This window comes from Lactuca virosa, chromosome 5 (genome assembly GCF_052849685.1).
Source record: "Lactuca virosa cultivar CGN04683 chromosome 5, Lactuca_virosa_CGN04683_v6, whole genome shotgun sequence".
Classification (NCBI taxonomy): Eukaryota; Viridiplantae; Streptophyta; class Magnoliopsida; order Asterales; family Asteraceae; genus Lactuca; species Lactuca virosa.
In genome coordinates, this window is record NC_136430.1 from 303,404,210 (window position 1) to 303,410,539 (window position 6,330).

A 6,330-nucleotide genomic window follows, 5' to 3' on the forward strand; every position below is an offset into this window, starting at 1 on the left:
TGTTTTAGGTTTTCAAGAACACGATTCCAAATTTCAAGGGTTTTTGCTACCTTTTGTACAATTTCAACAAACTCATTAGTATATAAGTTCAAAAATAAATTTAATGACTAAATCTCCCTAACTAATAAACGAAAGTAAATTGCCACGTGTCAGTTCAAAAACACTAATTTCATCCAATGTTAAATACCGTTTTTGCCCTTCTTTGATTTCATCTTCTATAATGTCCAGATCAAGATAAATCAACATTTAATATCTGATTTTTATGGTATATGATCTCTATTTAAATATTTAAATTTCAAAATAAATCAGCATTTAATATCCGATTTTTATGGTATATAATCTCTATTTAAATTTAATTTGATACGTTTGAAATAAATACCCGATTCAGTCCTCCAATTTTAAATAATCAATACAAAAAGTGTTAAACAAACTTAACTCTTATTAATAATATAAATGTTTTATAAATTTTTTACCCGTGGTTCCTACGGGTTGTAACCTAGTAAGTAAATATATATACAAAAAAAAATCTAAAGTTAATTTATATTTGAGGAATCAACATAAACTAAAGAAAAAAGAAACTCAAAGAGAAAACTAGCAGCCAAGCTTGATCGATAAGCAGGATATGATGTCCCATCTTCTGGTTGTACAATAGCCCTTATTAACTGGAGAGCTTTATGTAGCAAACCAACACTTAACTTGATCGATAAGCAAGATATGAACACTCAAAAGCAAACTTCTTGAATCTAAAGTAGGTTGTGCAAGAAACTCCTGTAATGTGAGAACTTCCTTTTTATCCCATTCATGATTGTAACTTCTGATTTCACGGCAAGAAGTAAAGTGCAAACTTTTTCCCGTTGAAGAAATCGATCAGAAGCTGCTGGACTTTTGGGATCCGGGTGGATTATTGTGGATCGATGATGGTTAAGCAATACGCGAGGAGGGGCAGCCACCTATCTCTGGCGAGCCTCTTTTGTGGGTTTATCCTTCGTTGCCGGCAATAGCAAGCCGGAGGGAACAAGGTAGCAGTCGTCGATTTCGGGGGAGTACCTCCGGTGATGGGTTCGACTGAAAAAGAAAATAAGAAACACAGAAGTGAAAGCAGAGCTGTCATTGATTGTTGTGTCGGAGAGGGTGCTCCGTCAACTCTCGGTTGTCTCTCTTTTGTCCGACATGAAACACGAAGAAAAAAAAGGGGTGAATCGGAAATAACACAACAGTAGTAGGGATGTTTTGGTGTGGTCCGATCGTTGTTCATAGGAAGAGGGGGGCTGCCATGGTGGCCGACTGCCTCTTGTTGTTCACTGGTAAAACAATCCCCGGCAGTCTCTTGTTGGTCGCCAGGAAAACAACCCATCACCGGTGGTTCTTGGCAGTCGATTGAAGAAGAAAGGAAATAAAGGAGAGAGAGAGAGAGAGAGAAGAGAGAGAGAGAGAGGTTAGAGAGAGAACAGGGTAGCTTCATTCTTAAGCTTGGTTGTATCACACGTGCACTCATGAGAACAGGTAACCTAAGGTTACCGGTTAAACTACATATGTTACACGGTTTGGTAAATAACAATGGTTAAATCGTATCGTATAAAAAAATATTTGAAGGGTTTTTTTAAGCACTCACCTATGATATATAGGGTTTTTCTGGGATTTTCCCATATTTTTAATTGGTTTTGATCACATACTATATGAAGGTTTGAGCAAAAATTCAAAATTATGTCAAAATACAAGTTTTACAAATACGTGAGGTTTTTTTAACTGGATCTCATTTCATATTTTATGAAGATTTATAAGTTATATTGAATGTTTAGAAGTGAAATATAATAAGCAAATAAATTTGATACATTAGAATTTAATAAAGAAAACAAAAAGAAAGTAAGAGGAAATAAACAAAAAAAGGGGTAAGAAGTGTATGAGAGTCTACAAATTAGCTTATTTTTCACTATGTGGGTTTGCACCTTGGTTCTTTCCATCATACTATTGTCATATGTTATGCCCACTGTCTTACCACATTTTTACGAGACTCAAATATTGTTATCGTGCTTAGTTTATTTATTACGAAATATTGTCTTTCTTTTTACTAATTTATACAACAAATTTTCACATTATATCAACTTATCGCGGTTGACAAAAATCACATTATTATATGAAACCCCCTTGCCTAAACAATTATTTACTATATACATCCATTCAAAATTCAAATGGCTATGCTGTATTTTTTTTAATATTATTTTATTTGGCCCCAAGTATTATTTAATAACTACTGCTTTTCTTAATATCTTGTGTTATATTTGTTTATGTTACCAATTATAGATGTTGAAGGTTTGACCTAAAAACATAAAATCAGTTTGAAAAATCATCACATCGAAGCACTCGGTTTGATCCACCAAATTCCAGTGCAATATTAAACTAACCAAACCTAACCTATTTGCAACAAATTAAAGAATCTGTAAAAAAAATATATGAAAGAATCTTATTCCTCTAATCGGGAATCAATCGTATAAATTTAATATGAAACGAGAAGAAACAAACAAATAATTACAAATTAATGAACCAGATATGTGATTGCGAGAGCAACAAGCAGAAGGAGATAAGCAATCCCTTGATCAATCGCAGCACCATCGTTAGGCATCGGAGCAGGGGAAGGAGCGAGTTCTTGAGCTTGATTAACTTCAAAAACAGCCATGAAAATGAAACCAATCAACGCTACGACAATCGATCTGGTCGAATTCACCATCTTCAAATCGAATTTAAACTATAATCAGTGAGTTGATTCTGGGTTTTGATATGGTGGGATGTGTATGAAATATGACTATATGAAATATGAATGATGATGGGTCGTTTGAGATTTGGGGGTGAGTTTAAATAATGGGAGATTTGGTGAAAAGAAGAAGAAGAAGTGAAATTTCGTAAGGTGAGAGGCACGCGTAAAGGGAGGGAAGTGCGATTAAGTTGACTGGCGGCCAGCGGATTGACTCGATTCTTACGCGAATGGGACATCAAAAAGGAAACCATAAAATTACATACGCCAATTGTCATTAATTGCAAGTTTAAGCCTAAACAATATCCAAAAAAATATTTTTAGTTCATTTTTAATAAAAAATAATTAAAATTGATCGTTTTTATTCCGCAATTGAAATTTTATATGTTACACAATAAGATATATAGTTCAATACATATCGATTGAAGACAAACGGACAACAAGCTGTGCCGCTAGCCCTTTTTAGATGACAAAACAAATTATTTTATTTTAAGATTATAATTATGTTACAACTATTTTTGCTAAATATTTACATATAAGTATATAAGCTATTGCTTTATATGGCTATATTTTGTCGAACATAAAAGATGTAACAAGGTTAATTTTGTTTAAGTTATATTATGAACAAAATCTAAAAAAGTCGATTAATACAGAAGGTTCTTATGTAGCTAATCAATCATTACTAACGGAGGGTCAAACTTCAATATTCTTTAAAAGGGGTTATTTGTTTTATGTTATGTACCGAGTAAGTTTATTTTAACCTCTAAAAACATTTATTTGCATAAGTTAGAACTTAAATTAATAATCAAATTTTCAAATATTATTTTCCACATCTAAAATAAATTTTCTAATCACAATTTCTTTAAAAAAAACAAATAAGATAACACTAATTGAAAATTATAGAATAACTTTTGACAAACTCATTAGAATAAAACAGATACCATATATAACAAATAAATTCAAGTCAAGTATTAAAGATATGGTTACTGAAATTAATCAATTAAATAACCTTATTAAATATAATATTAAGTGTTTATAAAACAAAAACCATAACCACTATCCTAATCCAGTGAAATAGCCCAACAACCAATTGTCTCTACCACACGTTGAATTTTAGGAACGATAAATAATCTCATATCTTTCTTTTGTAACAATCTCAAATCGATGGTTCATTATCGACAATCCTTGAAATCATCAGTTTTTTTTTTCCTTTTTTTTGTTCTAAATGCTTTGTAGCTCTTGTTCAATTTTTTTTTAAAAGAATTACACATTTTTAATAAACAAAATAGTAAAATAATATTTGGACCATGGCTTTTGAAACAAAAATGATGGATAACAGTAAAATACTGATTGTTAAATGTCAAGTTTATGAATTTAACATAATAAATGAAAATTATTTTTACACATGTCTTTTTCTCCTTCATTTTGTCACATGGCTTTTTCTGTTTTTTTTTATCTTTTTATTTTTTAATTTTTTTTATTTTTCACTTGTCATTTTTTGGGGTTTCTGATTTTCTTACATTAAATTCTCAGAATTTACGGTTATATATGGAATGTTCTCGTTATATTCATGTAAAGTTATCATTATATTAATCTCTATACTAATAAAATAATAGTTTTAATATTCTTTTGACATGTGTCACTCTAATAAAACTTCTCATTAATATTAAGGCACATGCTAAGAAGATATATTAGGCAAATCACTATCATAATTAATGACGATAAGGTTTTTAAATAATAGATTGTAAACTTTTTATAAAAACATTTTTTTTAATTATATGTTAAATTTGAAGTTATAAATAACTTTAAAATTTTAATATATCTCTTAATTAATAATTTATTTAAAATTATTGATTAATAAGTATGATTTTTACTATAAAAATTTATTTAGCTTAGTAACCGTGGTTTCCATGGATTATAAACTAGTTTGAGAATAAATTCACATAAATGTTACAAACGTATTGATTTCATTTCTTTTTTCAATTACTTTATAAAATGTTTAATGTTTATATATTGATATTAACTTTTTATTTTTAATAAACCCGGGTCTCACATCTAGTTTGGGTATTATATGTGCAATGATTTTAATAGTTAAGAGCAATAATATTTGGATTTAATACATGTTTTATTATCAATAATAATAGAAGTTTAGTGTTCTTTCATGATCACATATTAATAAACCGTAGTTTGAAATGGACACATTATTAAACTCATACATAAAAATTAAAAACTAGTTTTGAGATATAAACATACCCTCAACAATATCTCAAATCTCAAATAATAAAATAATTATAACGAAACAATTATAAAAAGAGAACAAAAGTCGTGCCACGTGGATAACTGAAAGATGGACCATTGACAAGAATTTCTAGAACCTCATCATATTCAAACTTCGTTGATTAATCAAAACTGTCCTGATTTGGCCACTTGCATATTCGGCTTTGTTTTTTCATAAGATTAATCTTTGTTTTTGAGATTTTTAAAAATCAATTAACCAGTCTTTACAAAAAAGACTTATACCTGAAATTTGAAAATACATCAATTATATCTATATTTTTTATTTTATTTGTTTTAATTCTTAGTTTGAAAATACATTATTAACCCATTTTTGAGTCCAATGAATAGATGCATATAATATAATTATCAAAATCTAGATGATTAATATTTTTTGAATATCATACTCTATATCAAAACAATCAAACAAATAAATTTTGGTGATATTAACAAGTATTGTTAGAAAAACGTGTACCATGAGGCATGAAGCATGAATAATGATCATCAACTAGTTTAATGATACAAGCCACCTTAAATTGCATTTAATATTTTCGCCTTTTAGGCTTTCAGCAGCCTTTGCAGGGGCCACATGTGGATCATGGATTTCGATGGGGGCATGCTTATCAAACTATATCACTGGTGTAACTGGGCCTTCGTCGGGCCTCTTGTAACGGATTGCCTCTTTAACCGAGACGATTATTAAAAAATAAAACTGTTTATAGTTTTTAAATGTTTATTTTTTTGTTATGAACTAAGATTTTGATTTGTATACAGTACTTTTTTATAGTTTTTTAGAAAGTTATATAATATAAAAATTATACAATAGTTTAAAGTAGGGATGTCCCTATGATTTTGAAAGCCTAAAAGTGGGCCCTATTTTGTTTTTATATATAAGCAAAATCCGGAATACTAAGATCAATAGATAATTCTTATTAAACCAATTGAAAAAAAAGAAGAAAGACAACATGATATATAATTGTATATAGTTACAAGAATTGCGAGACTCTCCTAGCCTTTTTGAAAACAAAGTTGCTCACCGAATTTTCAAAATCAATATTTTTCAATCTGTCATTCTTAATAGCTATTATTATCAATACATTAAATTTTTCTTGTGATATTGTGGACCGTAAGTATAACTATAACAACTTCAATTTTGAGAAATTTCTTTCTGCATATGCCATTGTTGTTGGAATAGTCAGCAAGACTCTATATGCAATAATGCATTACGAAAACAATCGATATTTTCATATATTTTAAAACATCAGTGGACTTGGTAGTTCCATTCGGTAAGAACTCATCACACAACT